General features: G+C 38.7%; 1 protein-coding gene and 1 pseudogene across 13 annotated transcripts in view; both read right to left on the bottom strand.

The window, feature by feature from the left end:
* Positions 1–21,412, bottom strand: part of CHRM3 (cholinergic receptor muscarinic 3) — a 504,026-nt gene that overhangs the window by 457,957 nt on the left and 24,657 nt on the right. The gene's annotated exons all lie outside the window — the stretch shown is intronic.
* LOC121486585 lies at positions 9,594–12,142 on the bottom strand (annotated as a pseudogene).

Raw genomic sequence — 21,412 nt, 5'->3', positions numbered from 1 at the left:
GATTAAGAGATTATTTAATTAGGTACAAGTCTGGGGCCATTCCTAGTGTGCCATTTTAGCACTATTGTGAAGGATACATTTGGTAATTCACAGTGCATTGAGAGCTCTATGGCAATGAGAGCTCTATGGCAAAAAGTAATACATTTGACAAATATTGCTATCAATGAGGAGATAGGAATATTCTCAGTGATGAATCATCACTTTTTTAATATTTCTCCACCCTCCAAACTGGAACAGCTTAACCCCACCATCAAGAGTTAACTGTGTCCTTAACGCTAGTATTTTTCTTAATGCGATATATACATTGTGACAGACCAACAACTCGGCTTCCTGGTTGGATTTTCTGATCTTCTGTCCTCTTTTTGTGTTCTTTGTGACTCGATTTCAAGAACTACCTTCTAAACCCACCAGGCTCTTGGCACTGTAGTGAGGTCTTATAAACTTCCAGATATCACCTTCTTGCACATTATTTCCTAAAATCTAATGGGCTGAGTCCATGCCCTAATGGCAGGTACGATGACTGCCTTCTGCTCCCCTCTGCATGTTCTCTGTACTGACAGCCCCACTCTATGTCCTAGATACACTCAGTCTACACCATTCAGGTACATCAAGCATAGTGACACTGAAATGGCCATGACAGATCATAATAAACCAGTGAAGCCTAAATTAGCAAGAGTTTTAATAACTTGGATGTTTTTCAAGATCAACTTTTTGTAGTATGTTGAATGTCTCCTCCATGATTCTAAAAAAAACAATTAGAATTTGTCCAACAAGCCCTCTCTGATCCTTCATTGTGCCCTATTTCAATGTCTATGCTTCATTGCTCTCCCATCCTTCCAGGGTTTGCTGTCCTAGTGCTGTTCCAGTACAGAGACCAGAGCTAACTGTAGCCTCCCATCAGCTCTGGTCTTCAGAATGTCATAAATGCCAATATTAGTTTTCTTTCCCTAGCACTCTTCACATTTTTCCATGAGTGACTAAATATAAAAGCTATTGAGTGCTATTACTATTATTATTTTTGTTATTTTTAACATCAGCAGAGCCATTCAGATTTAGGTCTCAGAAGACTGCCTAACCTGACCTAATCACCTAGGATAACCCAGGAGTTCCAGTGCAACCCAAACCCAAGGCGCATGTTTCAAAATTGTACTTTTACTAACTAATGGCCTTCAGTGTGATTGCTGGACCAAAGGAAATGTGCCTTTTCATTAACTGCCATTAATGTCAATTTTCCCACTATGTATGCCAAGAAAAGATACTATTGCTACTATTTAAGAAACTGAATATTAAGCTGGACTCGTTTTATATAAATATTTAGGAGGAGTGTCACTATGTTCATTAGAGTCAGAATGGCACTTTGATTTTGTATGAAACATTCTTTGTTTCCAGAGTCCCTAAGTTATCTCAATTTGGTTTTCTATTCTTTGATGATTGGGGCACATCTGAGCAATCTTTTGTTTAAGTAATATCAGAATTCTGGAATAGGTGTTAGATGCACATCACTACTGAAAAATACTGTACAATAACTATTTTTTCTTAGTTTGCACACTTAATTAGGAAGCTTCAATGTTCTTTAGAAGAGATTCATAATTATAAAAGTAAACATCATCTCTCCTAACACATAGATCACTTAAAGCTTTCTCAGCTTAGGAAAGCTTCTTGATTCTCAAATATTGAGTTGCTATTGTGACTGACACAACAGTTCTAACAAGTTTACAGTAACTATAGGTTTACTATAAGTCCATGTCATATAGACAATCTACAGGAAGGAGATTATATAACAAGCTTTGGTGTATAAAAGTAAAACAGAGAAACAGACTCCACCTCAACATGCTGAGGAAAGTAGCAGACTGCTTGCCATGTTTAAGCTTGGCCGGATCAAAGCAGCAGCTTGTCCTTTATCAGTTTATAAAATGCAACTCCATTTTCAGTTGGATATGGGTTTGAAATTACACTCAGAAGTAGCTTTACTTGAATATGTCTCTGTGTGTTTATGTGTGTGTCAAAAATCAGCACTATTTTGGGGCACCTGGGTGGCTCAACTGGTTAAGCATCTGCCTTTGGCTCAGGTCATGATCCCAGGGTCTGAGATCAAGCCCAGCATTTGGGTTTCCTGCTCAGCAGGGAGTCTGCTTCTCCCTCTGTTCCTCACCCTGCTTGTGTGTGCATTCTTTCTCTCTCGAATTAAAAAAATAAAATCTGGGGATCCCTGGGTGGCGCAGCGGTTTAGCGCCTGCCTTTGGCCCAGGGCGCGATCCTGGAGACCCGGGATCGAATCCCACGTCGGGCTCCTGGTGCATGGAGCCTGCTTCTCCCTCTGCCTGTGTCTCTGCCTCTCTCTCTCTCTCTCTCTCTCTCTCTCTGTGTGACTATCATAAATAAATAAAAATTTTTAAAAAAATTTTAAAAAAAATAAAAAAATAAAAAAAAATAAAAAAAAAATAAAATCTTAAAAAAATTAGCAAAAAAAAAAAAACACTATTTGTAGACAACTTATGTAAGTTTCATGTCTCAACACTTTAGCTATAGTTGTTGAGGGCAAATCTTTCTTAACTTTTAAGAAAACATGCCAGGGTAGAAATGAGTGTAACTGTACTTAAAATATCATGTCATGAAAGATGATTTAGGTGAGAGCTTTAGCATGTTCTGTTGTATTTTAAAATATAATAAGCTTATGACTCATAAGGAGAAATACAATGACCAGGAAGTCACTAACGAACTTTAGGATCTATTAGAGCTGTAGCTGTCATTTCTCCTCTGTGTGACCCTGATCCTGAGATTCCCGCATTCCCTATTTCAATTACCACAGTGAAGCTCACAGCTCCACACTAGGCAAAGACATAAGGACATAAAAAGACTTTAAAAACTTGTAAATATTATTTTAAAATGCTTCGGTTTTCATTTAAACAGATAAAATCTTTGTTCTTTGATAGTACCAGCTAACAAAACCTCAGTTTCAGATTTCAGTCTCAGGTTCCTGAAGTTGTTCTGGTGAATCTCTGGGATTCTCTGGTCAATTTTCATCTTCTGCCATTTCTATGGTGTGTGCAGGTCCAATAAGAAAGGCTCTCCAGGGACGCCTGGGTGGCTCAGTGGTTGAGCGTCTGCCTTTGGCTTAGGACGTGGTCCTGGAGTCTTGGGATCGAAACCCACATCGGGCTCCCTGCATAGGGCCTGCTTCTCCCTCTGTCTGTGTCTCTGCCTCTCTCTCTGTATCTCTCATGAATAAATAAAATCTTAAAAAAAAATAAAAGAAAAGAAAGGCTCTCCATGTGACCACACTCCTGAGTGCCCCCAAGGCTATAGAGGGGAATCAAGAGAGCAGAATCCCAAAGCAGAGACTGTGGTTTTATTTCAAAGCTCTGTAAGAGGCATGACCAAATATCGAGAATTATTTAACTGGAAGTGAAATTAAAATTTTCCTTACCCACTAGATTGTAAAATATGTGAGGTCACTAATCTGAAAAACAGAAGAGTTCATGTACACGATATGTTGCATATAGCGAGCCATTCTCATGTGGTTCTGGAATTGGAAATCCCAGGAGAGGTCACTTTACTGGGGCATCCTTAATGATAAGGGCAAACAAACAAACAAAAAATGGCCAGGAAACGGCAAAGCTCCCAATAAAGATGGAAAAATAGTACCATTCAAATCAGAATCTTATCTGGGAAGGTGACTGGGGCAAAAAAACAAAAACAAAACCAAAAAACTAGGCATAAAGATAAAACCCTACATTGTTACCAAAATTAATATGCTTGCCCTAGAAAAAGTAACTGTGTGTGACTCTGAGATCTTTCCCTGCAAAGCCTTTCAAGGAAGAAGGTCACAAAGAAACACCACACAGAAAAAGTATTTGAGCACAATTAATGGATGTGAGAGACATCCATAAGGCTCTCCCACTTTGGATCAGTACAGGGGCCACTAGCCCCAGCCTGGTTCTGACAGGTTGGTGAGTTAGATGAACCAGTATAGCAGTAGATACAAAGGAACAAATAAAGCCATATTATCTCCAGATTGCACACACCACCAGGCTGCCCACGATAAAATGCCAGGGGGCAGGGACAACCTGCCCGTTCACTTCGTAATAGTCCAGTGAGAGCAACAGCAGTGGACACACAGCTTGGCTGAGGAAAGCAGGCTCACATCCTGTAGCCCCTGTCCAGGGATGCTCAGGAACAACCACATACCGAACGACCCCATGGCTTGTGTCCCTCACACTCACCAGTTGAGAAATGCCTTGACTGGCCTAAAGTGGTATCTTTGAAATCAATGTGTTTCAAATCTGCCGGGCCACATCAGAAACACTCTACCAAACCAACCCCCCTGCTTTTTCAAACGCTAAGCTAAAATAGCCAAGACTTCCCTCCCTTTCTTACTTATGTGCCCAGGAGCCTGCACACACATGTGCACATACAGATTCATTCTGTAAAAATTTGTCTCACGTTATTATTTACAGTATCTTTCAAAATCATTTTTAAAAAACACTGCATATCTTGGGGTGCCCAGGGGGCTCACTTGGTATGGTGTGTGACTCTTGATCTCGGGGCTGAGTTCAAGCCCCACACTGGGTGGAGAGATTACCTAAAAATAAGATATCTTTTAAAATACCATATATCTTTAATTCCCAAAAGAGAAGTGTGATCCTCTGAACAATGCCTTTTTTCTAGCCTCTACAGTGCAAAATACCACACTATGGAAATGTTGAAAAACAGTAGTATAAAATGAGTTCTGGGAAAATCAAAGGTCCAGTTGAGCCCAAAATTAAATGTAGGTACTGTACAAACATGGTGGAATTCATTATTTCTAGACATTATCTTGTTAAACATGGAAAACACTGAGTGTATGTCTAAAAGCATGGACATTTACCAAAAATAAATAAGAAACTGCCAAATGCTTAGCATATCTTAGATACTGATTGGCAGGAAAGCTGCAAATCAAACATTCATTCGCTTACTCATTATTTCTTTGGGATCATACCAAGTGGCAATTCCACCAGTAATAGTGGGGAAACCTTTTCTCGTATCCTTAAAAGCACTGAGCATTATTAACTAGTGTTCTTATTTCTAAAAAAAATTAGATATCTGTTCATATAAATTTTTTTCTACTCCCAAGTTTTATGAAACATTAAACATTGATTAATAGGAAAGAAAAGGGCACAATACTGCCCTCCACAGGCAATAGAGTCCTGTAAGGAAGTCCTAAAGCAATAAATAGAAAGCATGAGGGGAAACAAACAAAGCAAAACAAAAACCCCTGAAAAGATCTTAAGAAGTTTGCTTCCCTTTCCGTAGACTGATATTTGGAAATCTCAAATCCCCAACCAAAATACCCATTATTATTTCCCTTCAAAGCAATAACATCCCATAATTTAATCTGTGCTTCTTTCTCTGTTCTCTCTCCTTCTCTCACAGTATCAAGCAAATATTATATGCTAGAAGATAAACTCAACGTGCAGGGATTTCTTTTTGTTCACTTAAGTGCTACAAGTAGTTAGTGCCTAGCACAAGGTAGGTGCTCAATAAATATTTGTTGAATTGAACTGAATATGTCCATTACTGGGTAAAGAGCAGTAAGACAGTTCCTACTCTCAGGGCAGTCACTATATATCTAAAGAACAGCCAAGACTATCATATAAACCATGTGTTATGTGGTAAATTACAGGAGACATGCACAAAATGTTCCTGGAATGCAGAAGGGCAGCCTAGTTATTCTACTTCTATATAGATGGAGTCGTCTTGGGAAAGATCCAAGCGAAGATGATGTTTATCCTAAGTGTGGAAAGAAGAGCAGGAGTTAGCTAGACATACAAGGCAAGCAAGGGCCTTCCAGGTAGAAGAAATAGGGCACATAAAGGCATGAATCATGAGATCACAAGGCACTGCCTGCCCAACTAAGGAGAGGCTTGTATAAAGATGAAGGGGATCGAAGCTACCAGGCATCAAGACTCAAATGTGACTGATGGGAAACCACTGAAAGAATTTCAAACAGAAAAGTCATTCGATCAGATTGTGACCTTCAAAATCCAGGTTTGAGGGTCAGGGAAGAGGATACATGGAAAAGACTGGAGGACTAGAGCCTAATTCAGGACAAATTACATTTGTTTAGGCCAGAGTGTGGTGGGGAGAGTAAAGAAGGGGGCAGAGCTCAATACATAACTGTCAAATTAATAAAAGATCAAGAATAATATCTAAGAAGCCCCAGTATTTGAAAATAAAAGAGCCTACAAACTCAGAAGAGAAAGCAATACTTAGATATTAGCAGACATACTATCTTTAGGCAGAAAATGCACTTGACTAAGTCTGACAGTTTCTCTTCAATTCTGAAATACCAGAAAAAATGGAATCTTTTCTCTAGATGATTAAACTATACTTGGTTTTCATATATTCTATTTTCAAACCCATCTTGTTGTTTATCACATCACATTTTCAGATGATAAACATCAAAATCAACTCTTCAGAGTAAACAAAAGCAGACGTCCCAGCACAGCACTTCCAAATAACATATCACGGGGTCAGTGTTAGCCCAAATTAGTTCACTTTTGCATAAACAACTCTGCTCACAATCTACCCATAAAGCATCCTCCCTACTCACTCTTCATATACCAAATAGCAGCAGCACTGAGACAGCTAATTACATAAGATTAAACATAAATGAAACCAGATGACTGAGGAGGAGGATTAATATATTTCGATATAAATACAGAATTTGAATGTCATGTCAAATTATATGTGCACAGACCAGCTAATGTAATACCCCTGAGAAGTTATCAACCAATAACAAGATGCTCCCCGGATTTTCCCAGGAGGTAAAGAAACTGCTTATGAAATGACTGAATAGGTAGGTAATCACCAGACACTTCCAGATGGGATTCTGAATTTGACCCTCTGGCTTATCTTTTCTTCCTCTTCCACACCCTTTGACACTCAACATCCATAAACCACCATAGGGTGACATATTACCGTTGCACCACGGCTGTGATAGCCACATTCTTCAAGGGTAAGGGAGAGAGACAGTTCACAGTTACAATGCAAGGGTGTCAGCTTGCCCTGTGATGAGACGAAGGGGAGCCGCCCCCCACCCCCACCCCCTCTTTCCCGCCCTCCGGTTCCCTGCTCTCCCCCACAGCAGCTGCTCGCTAAGGTTTTAGATCTGGTCACAGCATAGTTGTTAGCACTCTAGCAGATTTACCCTAAGCATGTAACTTCCTGATTCTTGGGGGAGAGCCTCTGGACCCAGTAAAATGGAGATGAATGTAGTTTAGGGTTAGAGCCTAGAAGTTTAGTCAGCTAATTACCATTTTAAAATCCCCAAGACAGGGGTCAAAGGAACTCTTGTTAGCATAATTTCTTCAAAGGATACAAAACATTGTTTTCTACCTCTCTGTATCTCCCGCAGTACTTAATATGCACTAAGTGAATGAAATGAATCACTGTACACTCAGGTGACAACCAACACTATCAATGACTGTAAATTACAGAGCATGGGAAAGAAAGGCAGAGAACTTAAGGGAATTCATGCCAACAGTCAGTCTTCTCTTCAAAAAGCAGTGCCTAACCTTGAACTCTGTCTGGGTTTATTTTGCTCCAACCTAAGTTCACACAAAGTAACTTTTAGGGATAATATTTATTTCCTTGTTAGTAAAGAGACTATTGTGTCATGTAGAGCCCTTGACCTTGTTAATTTCTTATCTGGCATGTCTAGTTATATCCTCAGGCATTTTAATTGCTCTTTCATAGCCCTTAAAAATCCTTTTTCTGAAAATGAAAATCAGTGAAGCAGATTTGATAACCTGTGGAGGGTTGAGAGGTAACTAAAAAAACAAATACACCTTAACAATAAAAGAAACTCAATGTCAACCAAAAATAATAGATGTTATGATTTTCAGTATGTTGAAAACCCTTTTCTATTATATATAATGTTAGAAGTAACTACAATCTCCTTACCCACTATTCCCTTGATGCTCTGAAAACTCCTCTATCTTACAAAAAAATGTACTTATTATAGAAAATCAATGTACCAGGGAGCATATCAATGCAAAAAAAATATTTACAAGAAAATGGTAAAGAGTTAAACTATCAGCCATTTGATATATATATATATATATATTTAGAAAAGTCTGTGTGTGTGTGTGTGTGTGTGTGCATGCACACACACGCGTATGTGTATCTGTATATACGCATATATCTGCAGGATAAAAAACAGTATAACTTAGGTATGAAAATCCTTTTCTAAAATTGAATCTACCATGGCAGCCTGGGTGGCTCAGTGGTTTAGCGCCTGCCTTCAGCCCAGGGCATGATCCTGGAGACCTGGGATCTAGTTCCACGTCAGGCTCCCTGCATGGAGCCTGCTTCTCCCTCTGCCTGTGTCTCTGCCTCTCTCTGTGTGTGTGTCTCTCATGAATAAATCAATAAAATCTTTTAAAATCTTTTACAATCTTAAAAAAATTGAATCTACCCTCTATATATGTCATCAGGGAAATACAAATTAAAACAACAATGAGAAAAAATAAATAAATAAAAAATAAAACAACAATGAGATATCTATCTCCATACATGATTAGAATGGCCAAAGCCCAACACAGGGACAACACCAAATGCTAACGAGGAATTAGAGCAAGAGGAACTATCATTCACTGCTGGTGGGAATGCAGAATGGTACAGCCACATTCAAAGATAGTTTGGTTGTTTGTTACAAAAGAGGATATACTCTAGCCCTGTGATCCAGCTTCTTGGTATTTACTAGAAATAACTGAAAATTTATGTCTACACAAATGGATGTTTGTAGCAGCTTTTGTCACAACTGCCAAAACTTAAAACAACCAAGTTGTCCTTCAGTAGGTGAATGAATCAATGAATGGTGGCCCACCCAGACATGGAATATTAAAAAAGAGATGAGCTATTAAGCCATGAAAAGACATGGAAGAAACTTATATGCATATATTATGTGAAAGAAGCCAATCTGAAGAGGATACACACTATATGATTCCACCTATACGACATTCTGGAAAAGGCAAAACGGGAAATAGTAAAATTATCAGTGGTTTCCAAGGAGTTGGGGGCATGGCAAGGTATGAATGGGTAGGTAGAGCACAGAGGATATGATACTATGATGGATACATATAATCTATATTTATCCAAATACATAGGATTTACAATAAACATCAAGAGCAAACCATAAAGTAATTTATAGACTTTGAGTGATAACATTGTGTCAGTGCAGATTCATCCATTGTAACAAATGTACCACTCTGCAGGGAATGTTGATAGTGGGGGAGATTATGCATATTTTGGGAGAGAGGAATATATGGGAAGTCTCTGTACCCTTCTCCTCAGTGTTGATGTTAACCTAAAACTGCTCTAAAAAACAAACTCTTCATTTTACAAAACTGAGTCTACCATGTTTAATGCTTTTAGCTAGTTATCTATAGCAATGTTTTCCTAAAATTCAGCTAAATATGGTCTTCTTCTGATTATTGCAGCCAATGAGGAAAAAATATCCAGCGGTCACATGAAAATTATACCTATTAACTTATAAATGTTGAATGTATCTTAAACAGATACCTAGTAGTAGTTTGCAAGAGTTTGTGAGACTAATGTATTTGGGGCATTTCTTTACTTAATTTAGAATCAAAAGTGAAAATGTAAAAGATGTGTTACCTTATGCATTTTACCTATTTTCATGTAGAGTGAAAAATACTTACAGGACTGAGTGCTTATTTACTTAATCAAGTGGTTTTACATCATTTGAGCATATATTTTATTTAATTATAATCAAATGTTTAATAAGATAAGAGGTACTAAGATGGCAAAACCCATGTGCAGGCAGTTTGGGAAAACATAAAAGAATTACCACTAAGATGTTACAGGAGAAAAACTCATGATAACGAAGACGAACAGAAAACAGTGACAGAAGGGGAAAATAATTAAATGCAAAGAGAAGAAAAATGCAATCAGACTAACCAGATAAAAACACCAAATATGAAAAATCAACACATTGTCAGAAGTGTAAAAGAGCAAAGCACAGAAAATATGTGCCATGCATTTGAGTTCTGTAGTGTAAAATGACAGGGCAAGAGTCAAACATTAAGTAAGTATTGGTATGTAACAGTCACATCCTGGTTAGCATATGTTATACTGCGTATGGGTGCTAGGTCACAGTTAGCCTTTTTTTCTTTTTTTTTTTTTTTACACAGAACAAGAAATTTTATTATCTCGAATGCTGGTGCATAACCAATGACAAGCGTAATTAGAGGAGATAGAGGGAAACTTCAGATACAGAGGTGGATTTTTGGGCAGGTTTTAAAACCTTTAAGGGCTGAGGGCATAATTGTTCAGTCTTTTTTTTTTTTTTTTTTTTTGGATGTAGGGCTTTCCTTTTACTTGACATTTTCACTTTAACAGTTCTTATATTATGAAGTTCAACTAAAGTCCTTCACCTGTAAGTTAAATGAAAAACAGAGAGCAAGTAAAACAACTTCCCTAGTATGTAAGAGTATCAGATAGTCTGTTCCTTCACATACATTTTAATGTCTAACTTTGAAATTACGGACGTCTTAATTTTTGAGTTTTAAAAATGGCAAGACAAATTTTCTTGAATTATAGATCATAGTAGCTTTATAAATGATCAAGATACATGTACAAACAAAATTTCAGATGCTCTTGAAAACACATTTTGAGATAGATCACACATGATATATATTTCTTCTTGGGTTTATCTTTTTGGGATAGTGCAGAATACCCATTTTTTTTTTACCACTAAAAATTTGGCCTTTGAACACTGGCTTGGACAGACCACAGAGTGGAACCTCCAGAGTTCTGTCAGTGGGCTTTCAGTCCAAACGATTCAGACATCTTGCGTCCTAAATTGGATGTCTCTACTTTTTCTCATGTAATTGGTATCAGTGGGGGTCTCGGACTGGCAGTTTGTCTCGGTCATAACTTATTCTTGCAAAACCATTCCTTATAGTGAAATATGAAAGGTATTTTCCCCAATGCAAGGAAAACAATCGGGATCAGTAACCAAGTCTAAGCGGCAGGTGTTTCAGGAACATTCTTGAAAACAGATCTCCACAGTCCTGATGTGTTCCTTCTTCTCCAGCAATGCTTTCCCGAGAGCGCAGTCCCTGCCCTATTCTAGTCTCTGCCAATGATCGCATCACCCGAGTTCTTGGGTCAGGCGACTGACAACCGTAAGTGAAGAAAGGCCAATGGATCAAACAGGGTCTTCTCCTAATGCATTTGAAACCCGCCGCCCAGGGCTGCTTCTCTGGCTCTGGACGTTCTCGGAAGCATCTCGCTGGCTTCCCCCAGGCCCGCTGGGGCTCTGCAGCCTGCAGCCTCCGGTGCTCCTCCTCCGGATAATCGCAGTCTCCTCCCAGGCATCAAACTGCCCACCTCGTCCTGGCTCTCAAGTCAGGGCCCGGGCTGGGCCGCCTGCTCCTCCACTGGGCCCTCCTCGTCCGGCTGCGGCTGGGGCTCCTGCTCCCGCCGCCCACCTCCACCTGCGGAAGGTCGCCCTCGCCGGGCATCACTCCCATCTGCAGGTCATTGCTCTCCTCACACAGCTCGGGCAGCTCGTCCATCTCCGACATGGTATTGCCAGCGCAACCCTAGCCGGGCGTTCCTGCAGACAGCCTTTTTGAAGCTAATCTTAACTGGACTGGAATAAATCACCAATAATGACCTAAGAATCATGTATTAAAACCTTACTCACCAGATTCAATTCAGTTAAATAACCATCTGTCATCTTATACACCGTATTCGGGGATGATGAGTTTTAAGACACTGTTCATGTCCCTCCTACACAGAGCTACCACCATACCATGTGCATTCTGCAGGCCTACAATATAAACCACCAGGTTTACTTAGTTGAGAGACTTGTTAGATACCCCAAATGCTGAAGATACTGAAAGTGTATTCATTCAAAGGCAAACTTAAGAAATAGTAATATCAATGTGCCTTAAACTGCATCGGGATGCATAACAATGTTTCTGCTCTCGGATCTAGTAATTTGATTTCAGGAAACCCAAAAAATTTCCTGAGAAAACAACCCAAAACTCAGTGGAAAAAATTCTGGGTACAAAAACCTCATTATAATGTATATTTGTAGGAGTGAAACACATGAAAAAGCATCAACATCCAGGCATAGGATAACATTTAAGAAGATAGTCTTGAATTTTTCAAATAGGTGATTTAATTCAGCCACTAAAAATGATGCTTGTGAGTAACATGGAGAATCCCCATCATATAAAGAAAACCAGGAAACACTACATAGAACTGTATTAACTGTATACGTAATATGTAAGAAAAAGGGGCATAACACAACAATCTTGGAAGAAATTTCTCTAAGTGATAAATATATGTTGGCATGTTAAAATTGCTGTTGTAGTTGTTCTGTTAACAAATTCATATTTTGTAATGGGCAAAAATAAACTAGAAACAAACAGTGAAAACGTTACTTTTGCTAATCCTTTGGTGAGATGTCAAACAATACAAAATGAAAACATTTCCTCTACCAAGTATTCTTATGACTAAATTTGATAGCATCTCTCCAAGTGTTCCTTTGTTTTATTCAACATACATTTATGGAATGTTTGCTATGCATTGTGCCCTTCCCCATATGCACTTCACTCGTACTTCCAAGTGCGAGTCTCCTGACATTTCTACAAATACAAGGTACTCTCTGTAGTGATTTCTGACTCCTTGTCAATTCACAACCAGGTCATATTTTGTATTCTGAAATATCACTTCAAACTGTGCCAAAGAGGGAACTATTAATCACTTATGTAAAATAATCTACTACCATTTCTGAAATGGAAAACACTGAACTCTTGCTCCTATGTCTGCCACTCTAAGAGGAGTGTCAGACTCCGGGTGGGGGTGAGGGGGTGGGGAGGAGTAGGGGTGATTAGCAAGCAGCAAGCTACTCCTTTCTTGTTGCTGGCAGTTGCCACTGCCTTCCTTTCTTGGGCAGCATCATTGTGGTGCACAGAAGTTAAAAATTACCCATCTTCCCTCACACTCCTTTCTTTCTGAGTGTGTACTTGGGAGAGTCAGGGGCACAGATGGTCCAGGGGATACAGAGAAGGAGGAGTCCATTATTGAGAACGGCCAACTCTCTAGCCTTCTACTCATGTTTGATGCAAGAACAATGACACTCAATGTTACAGATCTGTTCCTGTGGCCACCGTCAATTTCATAAACTTGTTTGTGCACATCACAATGTGAAATAAAAACATTCACCAAGGATCCTCAATGACTAATCTGCTGGGCATGCTTTGACCTTTTGTTATTAGGTTTGTCTCCTGTATATGACAACCTACAGTCTCACTATCCACTTTTCTCTAGGCCTACTCTGGGCCCAAGGAAGGCGACCTTTATGGAGCCTCAAAGTGTTTCCTTGCCCTTTGGTTTCATTGTGGATTTGGTCAATGGGAGGCCACAGTTCAGATCGTGGGAATAGACGGAGGTCATAATATGTATCCCCCAAGCCTCTTTTCTTGCTAGGCCACTTCTGGCGGTGGCCAGGTTCCTGTGCTGAAGGCTACAAGTACTGTTAGGCAACTCTCCTATAACCACATCTACAGATTTCACTTCTGCTGGTCTACGTTCTGGTAAATGCTCCTTCTCTTTAGCTCTCCAGACCTAAGAGTAACAATGGCTCTCTGCTGTTGCTAGTCCCAGCATATTTTATCAACCCAGTTGGTTTCCTTCATCCTGCCCATAACCTCTATGAACCATCTTATCATCAAATTCCCCTGATTACCCCATTTGTCTATGACATCTGTTTCTTGCTGCAATCTTGACTAATACTCCATCTTAATCTCACTCAGCCTTGATTACCACCACAGGGCAATGACTTTAAATGACTATCACCCAATTTCTTTCCAATTTTCAAGTACATGTTTCAGAGTACCTTCTAGGTATTCTAAAATAATTTCAGATTAACACTGCACTGCTTAAGTTACACCCATCCCCTTCACTGACTTCTGCCTGCCCTACCCACATCTTCCTTAAACCCACTTCTCTGTAATTCTCATTTTGGAGATAGATAACCATCCATCCACCTGCATAATCTAGAAAACTGGCAATTACCATCCAGTCCTCATTCTCTCTGGCCTATTGTCAAGTACTTTCAGTTTTCCCTCCTACATAGTTCTTAAACCCATTTCCATCTGCATGGCTTCTACTTTAGTTCAGAGTCCATTCTCATTATATTGCACAAGCATCCCTATTGGCTCCCATTGACTAGGTTGTGATCAATTTGAGGATGAAGACAACTGCTTGCTATAGTCACCAGTAAGAGCATTTTGAGTGAGTGACAGGATGAATAAGGTGCAAAGTGAAGATATGAATAACAGAATCTCACTTTTTCCCATGGGTCTTACAAATAGCTCCAAACCACTTCAACCTGTGTATATGCGCATGTGCACACACATATACACACTTGCTCATTGTAATCCACTAATCTTAGTTTTGTTTTATTTTTTGGTTTTTTGGATTCAAAGCAGTAGTGTACCGGACAGTAACTAAAAAACCAGCTTTCTGAGGGAAAGACCAAAGCTCTGATTTGTAGCACTTGGCAGTTTCCGTGGTGAAAACACTGTCATTATTGCCAATTTCAAGCTACCAAAGCAACATCACTGAATAGGAGCGGGCGCATTGGGCTCTCCTGAGCCAGAACCAGCTGGTCCAGCATACCACTGAAAGCCCCATTTGTCACAAGGAAGGTCAGATTACCTAACCCATCAGAGATTTCTGAAAGAACACAGTTACAAGGAATGGAGCGTTTAAAGATTCAACATGAAAAATAATACAAATTAATAATCATTTGCCAGGAAAATAATAAAAATAATAAATAAAATTAGGGACATTGGCAGAATCTGATTATCATTTGGAGACAATTTAATTTCATTCTGTGGAAAATTGCCCTCCTTTGTTTTCTTCAATTTACTTTACCTTAGTTGAATAAGCATTTACCATGTGCCTATACTTTGTGGGTCTCTGTTCCAGTGGGAGGAACCAAATGTGAAAAAGAGGCTCTTTGTCCTTACTACTACTGACCAAGTGGAATGCCTTCTTGTTTGAGAGTTGTGACATTTCTGGAAGGCTGGGTGAGGGCTGCTATTTCTAACTAGGAAGGCCCACAAAGTGCTCTTGGAAGAACAGGTTAGAGTTGCACTTTAGTGAGAGAAATTACAACAAATGGAGAAACAGAGGAAAGGGAGAGGTTAACAAGGGTACGTGGTTTTGTGTTGACACATAGTAGGCACAGTCAGTACTGAGTGAATGAACGAGTAAGTAAATGACTCACTGTAAAAATGACTGAGTAAATGAAGTAAAGGTAAAGGCAGAGATGTGAAAGGTCATTTGATTTGAGTTTGATCTATTGCATCTAAGGTTGCACCTTGCAGCACTCATCTCAGAATAAACTATTAAACCTTAATTCTTGTTATTCCTAAATCACTTATAGTGAGGTTACCAATCCTTCTTTGTCCCATTATCCATCTACTCTGTCTCCATCATTAGCACTCACATCCAAGTCTCCAAGGGGCTGCAAACAACCTCCTTGACCCTCAACTGGAATCCAATCTGGCCCTGCCTCCCTGCATCACCCACACTGCAGCCAGAGTCAGCTCTTTGAATTCCCAGAGTGAAAGTCTGATGATTTCTGCCACCCCTTCACTGCTCATGTTAAGATTAAAGATTTCTCAATGGTTTGGACTGTTCTACAAGAAAGTCACACGTCCTTAAAGTGGAACTATCTGATCTGGTCCCCACTGCCTTCTTCAGGCTAACACCCACTACTTTCTGCCCCCTACCTTCTTGCACTGGCTCCACAGCCTTCTTTCAAAACATCACATTGTGTCTGCAACCCTGTTCCTTGTGGTTAAGAATCCTCCTCCTGTCACCACATTGCACATAACACTCTGTGCTCTCTGACCAGGTCAAACACTGTCTTAGAGCTCCATGTACCTCGCATTTGTGGAATTTATCACAGCTACTAATGTGTACTTACTGTCATGACTGTTTGATTAATGCCAATTTCTCCCACTAGTCTGTATGTTCCAGAGGGAGAGGCTATATCTGTTTTTACTCAAGTGCTTGGCACCAAATTGCTACTTAATAGGTGTTTGTTGAATGAATGAATGAATGAATGAATGAAGTGACATGCTCATTTCAATCTCCACATCTTTAAAGATGGTTCCCATTCCTGAAGAGACTCTACCCTCCATGTCCTGCCATGAACACAAATCTAATATTTCTTCCCATGTCCAGCTCAAAATCCACTATTTAATTAAACAAATAGTCCTTTAGGGACTCTTATGTTCCAGGTCCTGTGTTATAAGGACTTGGACCATATAGTTACATAAAATCTTCTCAGCTCCCCGGAGAAATTACTGGTCTACCCAGAAGGATATACCACCAATTGCCATACTATGTGTAAGGAGCACTAACATAGGTATGGCAGAAATCTATGGACACACAGTAGAGAAACAGGTTAATAGTCTTTGGACATTCGATGTAGCTTCGCAAAGGAAGAGGCATTCAGCCTGCAGTTTTAAAGCTTTCTTCTTGATGCTTTTCTATTTCTTAGGGGAAAAAAAATCAGAATAATATCTTTAATTTTTAAATCTACTAGTTATTGGGCTTCTACACTGTACCAGTCACTCTGAATGAGGCTTTTTATAAATTTACCAATTTAATCCTACTTCAAATATTTTCTGACTCTACATTTTAGTAACATCATTTTACAGTAACATTCCACTCAAGCATATATTGAATAATTGTTAAATAGTTTCACTGAATGTCTTAGCTTCCCAAAATATTGCTCAAAAACTGCGATCTGATATTGTCTTTCTTCTTCATTTCCACTGTCTTTATTCCTCCATGGTGCTGCCCTAGACACATGCTAAGTGGTTAATGGATATCTTTGGATAAATGGATTTCAGGTGGTCTTTGAGTATATGTGGTAAAGAGCCTCTATTCCAGTCAAAATGTTCCATAAACAAGTTATCATCATGAGAGTTTTAACTTCTTGATTCATATGATTTTTAATGCAAAAATATGAAGATCATCATTGCACACGTGCTGTATATATTTTTTTGATGCATGTCCTAAAAATATCGAGAAACACTGAGGAAGAAACAAAGTGGAATTTCAATTTCCCAGAATTCCATAGGTACAAGTGTCCTGCAACTGACTCTAACATGCTTTAGCCCATTTTGCTCTGGCTACAGCTCTTTGAAATTGATAGTGCTAACTCTGTTTCACAGATAAGAAAACTAAAGATCAAACAAAACTTATGCAACTCGGTAGAGATCAAACCAAACTAGCACCCATGTCCTCTGATCTTGAGGCCTATCCTCTCCTACCATACTTAAATTTTCTTAGTTGCAAATTTGTCCCATAATGACTTATTCTATGTGATCACTGCCTTCATGCGTTCCATGGGTTTTACTCCTGCCAAAGTATTTCATAACTTATCCTCATTACAAAATCTTTGCTTTCTCAATTGCTGAGACTATCTTTGTTTTTTTTTAATTTTTTTCGAGGTTGTCTTTTAAAACTAAATCTGTGAAGTGTGGCATGATGCAACTGCAATCCCCACTCTTCCAATGCTCATTCTGAAGAAAAAAAGGAATGCAGAAAACAGCAACAACAACCACAACAATGAAACGAAGCAAAAGAGGACTTACTGACTTCCCAGGAGCTCCCTACATGCATGCACCAAGGCAAAGTCACTTTCTCAAGATTTGCAGCATTGAAAACATTAACTCACTGAACACAGTGAAACTGAAAACTTCAACAAAGTCTGCAACAGGAAAAATGCAGTCTCTGCCCAAAGTCCTGTAATTCCAAAGCTTCCTAACATCATTGAAATGGTCTTTTATCTTTGCATCAAATACAAGCATTTTGTAAAATATAAAAGAAAACTCCCTTCTTTTGACCATGATAGATAAGTGACTTTTTTTACTTATTTATTGTCTCTTGGTTAAGGTGTCACCATAGCCTTCATTTTCCTGAATGTTATCCATGTCATAACTTAACAATGAAGACAAGTCAGCTACAGGGGATAATTGCATATACGTGCCTTACAATTATTGTATTATATGCATTCTACAGTGTAATATAAATTATAACTTTCATTCTTCATGAGGTTAAAAAAATAATCACATTAGCTAGTCCAATAAAAAATCTGGCATCGGGCAGCCCGGGTGGTGCAGCGGTTTGGCGCGGCCTGCAGCCTGGGGTGTGATCCTGGAGACCTGGGATCAGGTCCCACATCGGGCTCCCTGCATGGAGCCTGCTTCTCCCTCTGCCTGTGTCTCTGCCTCTCTCTCTGTGTCAATAAATAAATAAAATCTTAAAAAAAAAAAAAAATCTGGCATCAGTATGGTGCGGTTTGGCAAAGAAAACCAGAGACTAAAACTAGCCTAATATAGATAAGTGGACAGATAAAGAGCACAGGAGAGGTGATGCAATCCACAGGGTAAATTTCACATGGATGAGTGGAATTTCTCAATAAAAGGATAAGAGAATTGAATATTTCCTGAACTATGTTTTGGAGGTCAAATCAAGAATGACCAGTTAATATATTTGGAGAGCAAAGAAATTCTTTTTATAAATAGCAAGTCACACATACATAAATGTACGTAAAAACAATACATAAGTGCAATTTTTTAAAATTAACATTCCTGGGACACCTGGGTGGCTCAGTGCTTGAGCAGCTGCCTTTGGCTCAGGGCATGATCCTGGGTCCAGGGATTGAGTACCACATGAGGCTCCCTGTGAAAAGCCTGCTTCTCCCTCTGTCTATGTCTCTGCCTCTCTCTGTCTCTCATGAATAAATAAATAAAATCTTTAAAAAAATTAAAATTAAAAAATTAAATTAACATTCCTTATGGGCATCTTAACGAGGAGTTTAATATTTAAAATATACTTAAGGAAAAAAATAAAATAAAATAAAATAAAATAAAATAAAATAAAATAAAATAAAATATACTTAAGGGATGCCTGGGTGGCTCAGCAGTTAAGCATCTGCCTTCAGCTCAGGGAGTGATCCTGGAGTTCTGGGATCGAGTCCCACATCAGGCTCCCTGCATGGAGCCTGCTTCTCCCTCTGCCTATGTCTCTGCCTCTCTCTGTGTCTCTCATGAATAAATAAATAAAATCTTTAAAAAATAAAATATACTTAAATGTTAAGTATTTATTAATGAAACATTAAGCTTATATAATCAAATGCAGATTCATAACACCCCCCCCCACCAAGTCACTTTAATAAAACGTCAGTGCCCCCCAAATAAAAGACTAAGAACACTGTGGTAGTGTGGAAGTCAAAAAATACTAATTGTCACTAATGACATGATGTTTCCAAGAATTATTTTATTTATTTATTTTTTAATTAAGTAGGCTCTCTACCCAACATGGGGCTTGAACTCATGACCCTGAGGATCAAGAGTCACATGCTCTACTGACTAAGCCAGCTAGACACCTAGGAAGAATTCTTTTTAACAAGCATTCTAAACATACAGCATAATCTTGCCATTTTTTGATAACCAGGATGTCTTATATAACAAACATTTGGTGAATTATTAAAGAAAACTGGTACATCTTTTTAAAAAATCAATAAACTGGAATGCATTATTATTCGTTTCCTTTGAAAAGATCCAACTCTATCTGGCATCTTATACAAAGGTTTTATGAACTCTCTATAGACTCTTGTCATTTTTCCCCTTTAAAAATGTGAATCCTTTTTAAAAGTAGACAAACTTGTAAGAAATTAGATGAAGTTATCAAATGGCCACTAGACTTATCGGTCAAATATGAGAAAACAATCTGCATCATGGTTCTCTGATGTTTTAATGTTTTAACATCACAGTAGGCTTATGAAAGTTTCATTTTCTTTCTTTCTAAAAAATAAGGCGAAAAAATACATTTAAACTTTGGCCATTCACATAAAACTTATAAAATAACTGGGGAAGCTAGCATAGTAGTCCCAGAGGATTTATACTGAAATTAATACTTATTAAAAGTCTTAAAAGATAGCGAGTACTTTTAATAATCTTATTCAGAGTGAGGAAAAACCTCATTAAGATTTCTTATTATGAAACACATTTTTAGACTAAAATTTAAATGTTCCTTAAAGTGTGTCAATACTATTAAATTTACAAAACCTTAATAAAAATCCAGCTCAGTGGCTTTCAACTCTGCTATAAATCAGGATCCCCTGTGAAACTTTAACCATCTATTGAATCAAAATCTCCCAGGTAGATTCAGAACACCTCAACTTCTTTAAAACTTCACAAGAACTTTGAGAGCTCCAGTCAGGAGTCTGTTTCTTTCATTTGGCATCTGTTCCTGATGCCTACTACATTCCTGATGGTGACTATTATATAAGGTGCCAGGAAAGCAAGGATGCAGAAAACATTATGTCCCTCTCATCTTTAAGGAACGGAAATAGTTGGTTACAAAAAAGTGAGGGAAGTGTTGGACAGAGGTAAACACACAGTGTGCTTTGGAGCACCAAAGAACCCCTGAACCAAGAGGCTATGCGAGAGATCTCATGTCTCCAAAAACAAGAAGTCTTCATAGTCTCTTCCTTTGCCCACACACCGTGCTCCTCAAGGAGCCCGAGCCAGCAAAGGAATGATCCACTCTTACCCCATGTTAGAACTTGGACCATTGGATGAAGTATACAGTCTGATTACTAAACTGAGTTTGGTGTGTGACAGAGGAGCCAGAAAGACCCTGGACTGTTTGTTTTCATACAGGAGCAGAAGAATGCAAAGCCCCATTGAGATGACATGAAGAGGCAGTGGGAGAAAGATACAAATACAACTGCTTTCCACTTGCATCACACAAGTTAAGCTTGTTCCAGGTCCCCTGGATCAAGTGCTGTACAATAAGACCATGAAGAATGATGTAATCTAGAATGCAAGGATGAAGTTTTGTTTGTTTTATCTTTTTATACAGTGAACATCTCCCCATTTGCATTCTGATGGTTTACGTGAACATTGTTAACATTTAATTTTATTAAATTTCGGGATATATGAATAATATGGACTGTAGATGCCTAAAGTCCAAAAGCTTTAATCATATACAATCTGATCCTTTTAACTACCGTCCTTCAAAATAACAGGCAGATAAACTTAATAGTCTTATAAAAGTCTTCCCTTGTGAATTCCTAACATGAAATCTTAAATCCCAATTGTATGTGATGTTATAACTTAAATAAAAATCCAAATGTCAAGACAAGTTCTATCTTCATGCGGTTAAAGAGACAAAAGGCATAACACTCCCATCCTAATTCTTCTAAAAAAGTTAATGCAAAGGCTCATGATACTCAAATTTGTTTGACTCTATAAGTACTTGTAAGAATTCTCTTGAGAGCTGGATATCTAAAGTC

This window comes from Vulpes lagopus, chromosome 3 (genome assembly GCF_018345385.1).
Source record: "Vulpes lagopus strain Blue_001 chromosome 3, ASM1834538v1, whole genome shotgun sequence".
Classification (NCBI taxonomy): Eukaryota; Metazoa; Chordata; class Mammalia; order Carnivora; family Canidae; genus Vulpes; species Vulpes lagopus.
Note: the sequence above shows the minus strand (reverse complement) of the source record. Positions and strands in the feature narration are given on the sequence as shown.